Source organism: Dipodomys spectabilis, unplaced genomic scaffold, assembly GCF_019054845.1.
Source record: "Dipodomys spectabilis isolate Male_0828 unplaced genomic scaffold, ASM1905484v1 ptg000349l, whole genome shotgun sequence".
NCBI lineage: Eukaryota > Metazoa > Chordata > Mammalia > Rodentia > Heteromyidae > Dipodomys > Dipodomys spectabilis.
In genome coordinates this window covers 765,098-778,636 of record NW_024871026.1, presented here as the reverse complement: position 1 = coordinate 778,636, position 13,539 = coordinate 765,098, and the positions used below count along the sequence as shown (strand labels likewise).

At 35.5% G+C, this 13,539-nt stretch overlaps 1 pseudogene; it reads right to left on the bottom strand.

Moving 5' to 3' along the window:
* Positions 1–9,696: 9,696 nt before the first annotated feature.
* On the bottom strand, positions 9,697–9,796 carry LOC122095412 (annotated as a pseudogene).
* Positions 9,797–13,539: the final 3,743 nt, after the last annotated feature.

Below are 13,539 nucleotides of genomic sequence, written 5' to 3'. Positions count from 1 at the left end.
GGCGTGAGCCACCAGCGCCCGGCGTACAAATTCATTCTTATAACTGCAAATAATCTAAAAATAACTGAAGCACAGTGAGACAAAAAACAATTTAACTGCATCATCTACATTCAAAGGACTGTGCTAATTGAAAACAAAATTATACTAATAATTAGGTTACCCAATTCACTTACATTCTTTTTTTCTGTTTCTTTTAGTTTCATAAAAACTGTCTTTTCCTAAAATGATGCATAAAAAGCCTATATACCCACTTACATTTTCAGATCTTAACAATATTTCAGAAATGTCTTTAGCTGTACAGTCAATGAACTAAAATAATAGTAAAATATTTAAATGGTTTTCAGAAATTGCAAGACTCGATCTTGAATGTTATTTATATTGGAAAAGATATTCTAAAAGCCTTATTTGTTAAAGTTGTGATAGTTACTCCCACAAAAGAACTATTAATGAAGAAACCTTTGTATGTACAAACTTCAAATGCATCCACAATCTGGAGGTGACACGTGTTTTTGTTTTTTGTTTTTGAAATATATATCTAACAAGAATAGCCACAATACTGATTTTCAGTCAATATGATGGGATATACAAATCTTAAAAATACAGGGTTTATTATCTTAGTGTGAATAGATACGATATTACAAAGAAAGTTATTATCAACAGAAATCCAGAAAGAGTTTATCCACCTTGCGTTTCACAGAAATAACCAGAGAGTAATACCTATTTGTTCAAGTTGGTCAAAATCACTCCATGAGTATTTCTTAAAAATATAAGCAATTTAAGAGGTCAAATACATATTTTGAACTGACAGTCTTCTTACAGTAATAACTTACTACCCAATTATATGTGTATCTTTTTAACTAATATATACTAAGCGCTGAAAATTATCTCTTTTATCTAACATAATGTTGTAAATGCTTTGATTATGATGATGTTATTAACAAATAAAATGTACAGAAGGGTGGTTCCACTGAAATGACAGGACAGAACACTGATAAATAAAAAGCATTGCAACACAGCTCTTTTCAGCCTCATCCTGTTCAAATTGGCAAGCAACATTGCAACAGCGCGCACACACACACACACACACACACACACACACACACACACACACTTAAACACACATGTGTCCACATGTACACATATATACACATGCCAAATTCAGGGGTTTTGTACAAAAATTTTCAAATAAAATATTAGTGATTAGGACAAATGATAATTTGCCTTATTACAAAATAATACATATTCCACTCACCAGGGTTGTTACATTTTATCTGCCCCTCCACATGTGACCACTTATTTTATTTTAGGTAATTAACTAATTCATTCCTTCATTAGTTAAATACTAATACTAGAGCTTGAACTCAGGGCCTAGCTCTGTCCTAGAATTTGTGATTTTTTGTTTTAGTTTTCTTAAGGCTAGCATTTTATTGCATATAACACAGCTCCATTTCTAGCTTTTGCTGGTTACTTTCAAACCAGAATCTAATGGACTATTTTCCTTGGTCTGGTTTCAAACCACAAACATCAGATTTCGTCTATCTGATTAGCTAGGAATAAAGACATGAGACACTAGTGTGGCTCCTACTTTTTCTTATACTTATCTATTGCACATACTTAGGTAGCAATTTAATACTGAGAATATAGAAGCAAGATTTACAGTGATTATATTGTTCTGTCAGAAATTTAAGTTAGTAATGTAAATTTCTTCTTAAGACCATACACAAAAAATACTTAAGAAGAAATATGATGATGTGTGTGTGTGTGTGTGTGTGTGTGTGTGTGTGTGTGTGTGTGTGTGTGTGTGTGTGTGAGCTGCAATATGTTTCCCATATAAGCACTGTGCAGGGGTGACCAGCCATTCAGATTTATTGCATGAATATCTGCCTTGAGCTACTAACTCATGGACAATGTCTAAGTGTCCACTCTAGGCTTCCCGAATGAAGAGGGCTATACTCATCCTCATCCCTAGTATTCATATGAGTGGCCTTTTTGGAAGGTAGTTTCCACAGTGTAGTAAGCTACAAGAAAATCACTCTACCACTTAGCCACCTTCCCAGCCCAAGGATTAAGATTCTTGTCTGTAATTTGGTCAAAGCTATGTCTCTTTATGTAGGCGACTAAAAATGTATGTACTAATTTCAAGTAAATACATAAATTCTATTTCCATCTCTTTTAACAAATAAAAAATAAATTTGTTTGCTCTGTATATAGATCAGAAACATTGATTTTGTGGCTAGCTAGGTCATTGCACATCTGTATCTCTCTTCCTCTCTCTCTTTCATGATTTTCATAGACAATATGGTTGCTCCATAATTGTCCTAATTTATTTTGCTTTTATATATTTGGTTGCATCATTTCACTTTCTGCTCTACCATTTCCCAAATCAGCACCACATAAACATAACCACAGAAGTGATTCTGTGGCTCAAGTGGTAGAGCGCTTGAACCACAAATGTGATTCTGTGGCTCAAGTGGTAGAGCGCTTGCCTTGATTTGAAGAACTCAAGGACGGTGCCGAAGCCCAGAGTTCAGGCTCCACAACTAATTTAAAAAAAAGAATCTAAATCCTTGATAATTCTAGGAACAAATATGACTGAAATCAGTTGAATCACACTTTTCCTGCACAATGAAAGAAAAGGTCCAGGATAGGAAAGCAGCTAGAGAAGGCAGACAGATTGTATCTATGAAAAAACTTTGTGGAAAATGGTATCGAGGATCATTTACTGGTGATCCACTTGCACTGGAAGCATGATGCTGAACTCTTGCTTGCTGATTCTGAAATATTGCTTTGATCATTATATTCTCCAAGAAGAAAAATAAAATTTAATTGATATCAAAGGAATACTAATACATTTTGACTTCTCATTAAGCATCTTCAATCATCAAAATTACTTGAAGACAATAGATAGGATTACTTTTTTAGATGAAAACAAGTGTCTTTAAAAAAACAAGGAATTTAAATAGTCATGCAAAGGACTTCTATTTTACTACTATATTATACATTTTTTTCTAATGTTGGGTACCAATAAATAATGCATCTATTAGAATGCTCTTAAAGTTCATATATTGTATAGTAAGTTCTCTTAAACTCTATCATGGTATTTCACAAATATTTTACGTAGAAGGCATTGTTTCCTATTTTCTCCTTCCTAGAATAAGCTGCACATGAAGACACCACTGGTCCTCATTTTCAGTCTATGCATTTGAATACGGAGGAAAATCTTTCCTCTGCTCTCTATCAATTCACTACTCTCCAGTTAGAATAATTTAGTATAGTAAAAATGGAAAAAGAGAAAATAAATCATGGTGAAAAAACATATGCAGAAAATTAACTGGATTTTTCTGACCATTTCAACAAACGTGAACTATTGGGGAAATACATGGGCATCTCATTCCCACTGGTACTCAAAGTCTCTGGTTAGGCAATTCTGATGAAGACAAGGAACGAGGTGAAAACGTGAGGAATGGTATCAATTGCAAGAAAATAACGGAGAAGAATCCATGCAAATTTCTTCTTTGGTATGCCGAAATTAATCGCCTTACTACAGTGCCGAGACTACTTTCCAAAAAGTGCACTCATATGTATACTAGGGATGAGGTAAGTATACCCCTCTTCATCGGGAAGCCAAGAGTGGACATTTAGACATTGTCCATGAGTTGGTAGCTCAAGGCAGATATTCATGCAATAACTCTGAATGGCTTGGCACCCCTGCACAGTGCTTATATGTGGAATAACACCAGAATGGATTCGTTCTTACTTCATCATGATGCAGATACCAATCCCCAAACTAAAGGCCTCTTGACACCCTTGCATATTGCTGCTGGGAATAGAAATAGCGAAGATATGCTGTATCTCCTTCTGTTGAACCATTATATCAAACCAGGTCTGAAGAACAACTTGGAATAAACTGCATTTGATATTGCCAAAAGGATAAGTATGTATCAGTACCTCTTTGAAGTTGTGGATGGCTGTACATATTGTTCTCCTATGTAGAAATGGTTTGGTTAAGTTTCTTAAATTTCAAAAGTGCCAGTCCATACTTTGTGTTCCTATAAAATATTTTCATATACAAAGCAACAGCAATATCTTAATTTAAAAATTCATGGATTCCATAGTATTCTTCCACGTGAATTGCCTGACTTTGATGTCAAAATGTATTCAAGAGTTGTTTGTATGCATCTATAATTATTTCTGCAGAGCTTGTGATTTTTTTAATTTTAACTTATCGGTTGAAATGAATAGTATAGAAACTAAAGATATTCCTGGTGCTTGTCTACAAAAAGTATCTATGTTTGTATAAACTCCATAATCTATTTCATTGTCTTCTAGATATAATACTTTGAAGTCTACATTGTTATATAATATATACCTTCATTAATAAATGTGTCCTTTCAGATTACATTCCATATAGAAAAAGTTTAAGATTCCTTTTTCCTAGGTCCTTATATTATTTTATTTCTTTTTTATTTTTTTTATTTTATTTCTTTTTTTATTTTTTTAACAATTACAATTTTTTTAATTGTGAAAATACCATACAAAAGAGTAACAATTACATGGGCAATATAATGAGTACATTTCTTATCAAGAATTGTTGCCTCCTCCTTTGTTTCCCCTTCCCATCCCTTCCCATCTTGCACCCCCAACCCCTCACCTCCGATTATTCTCCCCCTACCCACTACCCCCGCCTCCCCTCCACCAGGCCAAAATTGTAAAGTTCATTTTTCAACAAAATAACTTGTACATATCGTTGTTGCAAGGGTCCACCTGTATCCCTATTTAAATAATTTGTTTTTTCCCTTCCCCTCCACAAATTATCCCAACATCTAATACACTGAAAGCAGGGGTTAGACCGTGGGGTAGGGACATACAAAGCAACAAACAAATAATTTTATGAATGTGATAGAAACAACCACATGAAAGAATAAACATTTTTATATACCTTCCCATCCTTCCTCCTCTGCCCCACCCAATCTTCGCCCCCCCCCCCCCCCCGCACCAAAGTTGTAAAGTTCATTTTCGACATAACAACTAGTACTTCTCATTGTTGAAACGGGTGCATCTGTATCCTTATTTAAACGACTTTTTTTCCCCTTCCCCTCCACAAATTATAACGACATCAAATACAGTGAAAGCAGGGGTTATACTGTGGGGGAGGGACATATAAAGCAACAAACAAATAATCTCATAAATGCGTTAGAAACAATCGCAAGAAAGAAAAAAAAAACATTTGAATACATATATTAGGGTTCATTTCCCTAACATCACCTTATCTGACCTTTTCTGCTTGACTCAGACATATATTAGATATTGCAAATAAGCGAAACCATGGGACCTATGTTTCTTTGGGCTTGGCTTACTTCATTTAATATAATTTTTTCCAAGTGTTTCCATTTCCTAACAAATGGGGCAATGTCATTCTTTCTGATGGAGGCATAGAATTCCATTGTATATATATACCACATTTTCTATTTAGAGGGGAGAGTGGTGTATTAAAATCCCCAACAATTAATGTCTTTGGATCTCTGTGGGATTTGAGGGAAAGGAATGTTTCTTGGATAAATTTTGGTGCTCCGTTGTTTGGTGAATAGATATTTAAAATTGTAATATCCTCCTGAAGGAGAAATCCCTTAATTATTATGGAGCGACCTTCTTTATCTGTTCTCACGAATTTTAATTTGAAGACTATTTTATCTGATATTAGGATTGCAACTCCCGACTGTTTATGGGGGCCGTTTGCTTGGTAGATTTTCATCCAGCTTTTAACACTTAAAATGTGTTTGTGTTTACTGGCAAGATGTGACTCCTGAAGACATCAGATAGAAGGATCTTGCTTTTTAATCCTACTGTAGAGTCCATGTCGCTTAATTGGATAATTATGTATGTTAATGTTGAGAGATAGGACTGAGAGGAATTTGGGAGCTCCTGTCATGTTATCTACCTTCTTGGGGGCTACAAAAACTGGGTTCTTCCTATGTTCTTGGATTCTCAGTTTGGGTGCATTTTATTGGCCTTTATTGTGGTCTTGTTGGTTTTCTATGCGTAGGACGTCTTTAAGGATCTTTTGTAGGGCTGGTTTGGTGGAGATGTATTGTTTCAATTTTTCTTTGCTATGGAAGGTTTTTATTTGGCCTTCAGTTATGAAGGAGAGTTTAGCTGGGTACAGTATTCTTGGTTGATTGCTGTTTGTTTTTAAGGCATGGCGTACATCATTCCAGGCTCTTCTTGCTTTGATTGTCTCTGCTGAGAAATCTGAGGTGATTTTAATTGGTTTGCTTTTATAGGTGATTAATCTTTTCTCCTTCAAATGTTTAAGGATCTTTTCCTTGGTCTGAATTCATCCTGTGCGGATTATAATGTGACGGTGGGATGTCCTGTTCCTGTCTGGTCTATTTGGAGTTCTAAAAGCTTCTTGTATCTGAATAGGCCTATCTTTTTCCATGTTTGGGAAGTTCTCTGCTAGGATTCTGTTAAACCAATTTCCTAGACGATTTACTTCTTATGTTTCTAGGTGCTCCTCTACACCCATTATCCTTAGATTAGGCCTTCTGATGCTGTCTTCCAACTGTTGGATAGATCTGTCATATTTCTTGGACTTGACTTGGATGGTTGTATGTTCTTTCTCTATAATATTTAGGCTGTCTTCAATCCCCGAGTTTCGATCTTCTGCATGGTCTAACCTGCTGTCAAGAGTTTCCACTTTTTTAAAATTTCTTTTCCTTCTAATTGGACAGCTTTGATGGCTTCAAATGCTTTATTGAAGCTTTGTTTTAGATCTTGTATAAACTTCTTTACTTCCTTAATTTGGTGTTCAGTGTTTATTCTCAAGTCACTTAGTTGTTTGGTTATGGTTTGCTTAGATTCCCATTTCTTCTGTTGGGTTCCATTCAACATTCCCTTTGTGGTCTCCCTTAATTACTTCAGCTGTTTGTTACTGGATTCCATGAATACCTTTAGTGATCATTGTGTATCCTCATCCTGCTCTCTCAATTCCTGTATTACTCTTCGCTTAGCTTCCTCACGTTCACGCCATTCCTGTAGTTCTCTTTGAGTGTTCTCAACCTGCTCATGCCATTCCTGCCTTTCTCTTTGAGTATTCTCAAGCTGTTCACGCAAATCCTGTATCAGTTTTTGAGTAGCTTCCTCACGCTCAGGATATTCCTTTATAAACCTTTGGTTTGCCTCCTCTCACTCCCTATCATGCTCATACACAGTCCTTTGTAGGTTTTCAATCTTTTCCTGTATTGACCTTTTGTTTGCCTCCATTGATCTTTTGTTTGCTTCCTTCTCTCCTTATCATGCTCATACAGATTCCTTTGTATGTTTTCAATCTTTTCATTTATCATGTTTGCCAGCAGTGTTTGTAGAGCTATTTGGGAACTCTCCTCTGGATTATTCATTATCTGTTCTGTCCCCTGATTATCATGAGTGGGAGTTGAGATACCCGGACTTGACATTTTTCTTTTGATTTTCCAGCTTACTCTGCCTATTTGGGATGAAAATAACACCAGTTTTTTGCTTGAACACTATCTTAAGGCAAGCATCAACCAAAGTCTATATTTGCCCAGTCAATAGTCTGCAGATTCAATATAGTTCAATAGAACATCTATTCAACGTCAAACAACTATATATTAATGGGCTACAAACTGCAAATCCGAATTTGGCAAACCAGAAATTATTAGGCTGAGGGAGAGATGTGGGTAAAAAATAGGAATAGAGAGATGTGGGAAGGCACAGGGAGATTTAACTTAACTAAGTCTTAATCTCAAAGCAGGACATAGGTTGGATAGGATGAAAGTAGAGAGAGAAAAAAGAAAAGAGAAAGGGGGAAAAAGAGACAAGAAAAAATAGAAAAGTAAAAATTAAAAATATTATGCAGAATCGAAAACGAAATATTCAGAGAAGAACGTGCATATAATGCAGAAGGGGAGGGATATAAAGGAGATGTGAAAAACTTAAAAATAAAAATACTTAAAATATTACATAGGTATAAATAGGTAGTAATGCTATTAAGGAATTTAAGTCTAAGAGGTTTTGAACTGAGTAACAAGTTTGTGGATTAATTGTGTACACATGGAGGATAAGGTCTAATAATTGACTATGTGTATATCTGAGAATGTGCAGAAAAACAATTAAGTCACATAAAAAAGAACAAAAGAGAAGTAAAGGTGAAAAGAATAAGAAAGAAAGAATAAAGATCAGAAGTTCAATAGAGCAAAATAAAAAACAAAAAAAAATTTTAAGAAAAAAAGAAGAATAACGCACACACACATATACCACTGAAATAAAAATTATAAGAGGGGAAAATAGTTACTAGGAAACTTGTTTTTTCAAAAAAGGTAAAAATTAAAAAAAAAAACGTTTTAGAAAAAAAATTTTTTAATAAAATGTACAAAAAAAAATAGTTCTTTAATTTTTTGGGGAGTGGTGGGAAAAATCCTGTATCTCCCTTGTGTCTGTAACCAGCCTCTTGTTGGAGTCTCTGGTCTGCTTGTGGTGTTTGATTTTCCTATGGCTTGGTTGGTTTCTTAAGTCAGTTTGTTTGAACAGGCAGAAAAGTGCTCTACTTTACCCAGGATTTTGTGATCCTCCTCTCAGGTTAGTTCAATGGGAGGGAGATCTGCTTTGATTAACACAAAAGAGGGAGATGGCTTTTTCCTCAAGTTTGGAGATGCTGTGGTGAGGCTAGGTTCTGGGTAGAGTTGAGGCCTTTCAGCAAACAGTAGCTTTTCCCAGGAGGTAGCTTGTGAGAAACTCAGAGAGCCCAGCCTGGAGCCACTCTCCAGGTTTGTGTTTACTGAATTTCAATTGATTGTCAAGGCTGCTAAAGGAAGGGGCAGACTCTGGCTCTGATTACCCAGTGAAGAAAGCCGCTCTTGGGGCTTGCACCTGAGCTGGGTGATTTTTCCCTGGGTGGAGCTCTCTGGCAAGTCAGTTTAGGTTCTTGTGACCTGCTAAATGACTCTAGTTTTCTTCCAAGGCCTTAGTTGGAGCTAGCAGCTCCACCGAGCTTTGTCAGTACCCAAGATGGAGATGTCCGGTAGTTGGGGGGGAGTGGTGGCCTTCTCTCCTCTGCTCTCTGAGAAGGAGTGAGGACGTTTGGCTTCTACTCCCGCCGAGTCTTGGTTCCTTGGTGGTCTCTGGTCTGCGAACTGCAAGATGAAGATGTCTGCCCCTTGTCAGTTCTTGCTGGTGTTGAGTAGAATCTGCTTGTCCACCGTGTCTGGCTCCTTTGTCCTACATTCTCTGTGTTACAGGATGGCGGCTATGGCCAACTCTGCTACCGAGGCTGCTGGCAAGTGCTCAGATCTGTCTCCTTGCCTGGATTTTCCCTCTCTGTCCTAACTCTGTGTATATTGATGGCACACTTGGTGTGATTCTCTGGCTTAGGACTGTTCACTGGAACTCTAAAACTGCTATCTATGCGAGAGCTTGTTTAGCCTACAGCTTCTCCTCCACCATCTTCCGGGAACCCCCTATGACCATGGTTTAAATTTTATTTCTTTGGGACAAAATGACAATGTTATCTAATTTCAAGTTTTATAAAGTTTATGCTATGTAAGGGCCTTTCTAAGGTGAAGATTTAATATACTGATGTCAAACTAACCTTTAATTCTATGAATTACATGTATTGTTACACTTGTATTTTTGTAATCAACTTTTTAATAACTGCTTTTCATTTCTTGCATTTGAAGAATGAAAAATATGGAATACTTCACAAATTTTCATACCATCCTTGTGCAAGTACCATTTTAATCTCTGTATTGTTGTAATTTGGGTAGACCTGCTGCTGAAGCATGTAGTATCCTCTAAATTTAAGTACATAATGATACAATATTTATACAGGCATATATCCATGGTTGCCTATTTGTAACAAGGAACCCTTATTGTTCCTAAAAATGTTATTGATCTTATTTCTCTAAAATTCTGTGCATAGTGGAAAAAACTTATATTGTATGGTCGATTGTTCACATTTGCAATTTTTTGTCAATAACTATATTGTCGTTTTCATTTTAAATTTGATCATACTTTGAAACCTTTACAGCTAAGTCCAAAGGTGATGGCTTTTCAAGTACTTATTTATCAACTGAGTTAGCTTTGTGGAGTTAATGGATTCAAAGTAAGCCTTTCTTAAGAGCCATTTCTAAACTTCTGCAGCTTAAAATCTCCTAAATGAGGTCTCAGTGGCACAAATGTCTTCCTGACCCTTTACCCTTCTTCCATGTAGGAACAGACCAACCAGAATATCTTACACTGACAGCATAGATTCTGACTGGAACAGAACTAATCTTAGTTACAAGGGTTCATAGAGAGATGAACACTTCAGAACGAATTGTTCAGAATAGAAGGTATTTTATCAAAATGTAATTGGGCTGGGACGTTGGCTCAGTGGTAGAGCGCATGCCTTGCATGACTGAAGCCCTGGGTTTGATTCCTCAGCACCACATAAGCAAAAAGAAAAAAGCCGGAAGTGTTGCTGTGACTCAAGTGGTAGAGCGCTAGCCTTGAGCTGAAGAGCTGAGGGACAGGGCCCAGGCCCAGAGTTCAGACCCCACGACTGGACCCAAAACAACAACAAATATATATATATATAATTGTTTATTATACCTATTATTTCAAAAGTAGCTAAAGCCAAAAAGGTGAAAAAGTTGTTTATATGCATGTTTACTTAATATCCTGGCCTGTCTACCATACAACCAGGCAGGAACTTACACTACTGACTTTCTATCACCAAATATGTCCATAGCTCCTGAAGAAGTCTATATATTTTTCATCGATATTAGGCCTTAAATTGGTAATGTTTTAATCAAAGTGTTTCCTCTTGCCTCCAGGCTTTAAATTTACAAATGGTAAAGCTTTAGGTCTAACTCTACCAAAAACTGAGGTAGAGATAATGGAATAATACTTTAAAACAGAGTTGCCTTTGATAACCTAACCAAAACAGAACAATGCATAACAATTTCTTATATTATATATACTTATATATTTTATATTTATATGTGCTGATCTTAAATTTCACACAGTGAATCTTACTAGAATTAATTCATAATTTGACGAATAAATTGAAATTTATTCCCATAAATAGATTGGAACATAAATAATTAGGTTTAGAATATATATTTGAATATAAAAAGTATCAATGCAATGTCTTTGCTATAAACTTGTGATACCATCTAAGTGTTCTTGGTCTTCTGAATTCACATAGTTAAAAAAAAAAAAAGTATTGTTTTCCTCTAATCTAGAAGAGATTTTACACTGCTGCTGTGTTTATTGTACTAACTCGCTGGTCCCAAAGTGATTTTCTTCATATGATGCCTAAAAGCTATTATTCTTCTGCAGTACCCACGGGTCAGAGGATACCAGGTCCCAGTTATCTGCATCATCAGATAACAATGGCAAGTCTTCTCACCTTGGCCCATGCAACATGCTAACAGAAAGTAATTGAAGACCCATCTCAATTTCTTATTTCCTATAGTATTTCAGGGTCCCAATTCCTTTACTAATTAGCAGTAAGCAATTGTGAAATGTAAGGCAACTTAAAATGAAAGAGGAAACCACAATATATGAGAGAATGTACTGTAGTTCAAACTTTCAATTTACAGATGACAAGCCCATATGAGTAAACATAATCACAAATGTCAAAAGATTAATTTTAATACCCCTCTCCTAATGATTAATGAAAGATTTCAGTGCAGCCAAAAAAATAATTTCTGGAATCATAGATCCATAATTGGTCTACCAAGACTAGGAAAACTTGATTTAGAGGTGAAATATAATTTAGAAAAACATTAATTGAGAAGACCCTTAGTGCTTCAAAACACTAGTACTTCAGTAAAACTTGGTTCTGTAGTATAAAAATGTCATTTTCAAACCAATGATAACCTACATTTAATCTCCTGAAAGTATATTTCTTTTCAAATAAACTTTTTAGAATCATATTCAACAAAATAACACTTGACAAGTAGATGATAGTGACATTAAAAGTTTCTCAAGTGCAGGAATCAAGCTACAATAGAGTTGATTTATTTACCCAACACTAATGCCAAATAAGTTCAACCATTCAATAAAGTGTAGAAGTAGTATCTCCTACCATTTGCGTTGTTCAGTAGGTGCCTTCCAGAAATGTGTTAAATATATCAACCTCCCATAATTCTAACACAAATATTAGCTAATAAAGTAAATTTCATCAGATAAGAAGGTACATTTTAAAAAGTCACTAATAGTTGCCTTATCATGTGTTGCCTTATCATATATTTTCCCTATATGTCTAACATAGTAAGAAATATGACTTTAAATCATGAATATGGGTACTGATCAGAGATGTGACAAACATAAAATCTATCTTCTATTTCTATCATATTCCTCTAAGTAGTAAATTTTAGTTTTCTTCTTTTTCCAAAACTTATAGGTAGTAGAAAATATCATCCCATGTAAAATAAAATAATCACACACCATTGCACAAAGCCATTTATAAAAACTGGTAGTTAGCTATAAATTCTAAGCGATTTTTAAACTTTCTTGTTGACTAAAGATTAATCTTCCAAAAAGATGAGAATAAAATGATGTTTAGGTGCTTCACGTCCCCAGTCTTGCAAATTGTTATTACAGATGCATGAATTATGGAAGTATATGCTGACATCAAGCATGAATTATGGAAGTATATGCTGACATCAGTTCAAGTATATGCAGGATTGAAACTCTATGGAATGTATATAAACCTTTCAAAGTATTAACAGACAGTTTAACAGAATGACTATCACGAAGTTGAAACCAGAAAGGAATAATAATAAAGACATAGAATGAATGAAAAATGGAACAAGGGGCAAGTACAGCTAGAATACTCAATGTACACATGTAATAAGTAAGTGGTAAATCTGAAATAAATCTTGGAAAAAAGGTTGGTTGAGAATGATAGAATGAGTGACTCTGATCCAGGAGCATTGGACAATTAGATGGACATATTTAATTGTAACACACTTGCATAACCTTTTGAAATTCAGTTAAAAACACAACTACAAACAAAAACACACAAAAATCACAACCAAACAGCAATCTCTAGAAAGTATGTATATGACCTCACAAAATTTTAAGCAGTTAATGAAGGGCAGTCTTGGGAAAAGCAAACAAAGCTGTTCAAAGAAGGCAGGTTTGGGTAGGGCAGAATTTTGAACAGATTTAAATAGATTGTCTAAGGTTATAAATCACCTACATCTACTGCAAACATTTTATTCCGTATTTTTTTTTTTTTTGGTTTGGTCGTGGGGCCTGAACTTTGGGCCTGGGCGTTGTCCCTTAGCTCTTCAGGTTAAGGCTAGTGCTCTACCACTTGAGCCATAGCTCCACTTTTGGCTTTTTTCTTTTTTTCTTATGTGGTGGAATCAAACCCAGGGTCTCAGGCATGCAAGGCAAGCGCTCTACCACTGAGCCACTTTCCCAGCCCCCATTCTGTGAGTATTCTTTGTCTGAACTGGTTACTCCAGTCCTGAGTTGTGGCTTTATAGCTTATGAAGATAGAATGGAAGAATCAAGATCAAGAACCCA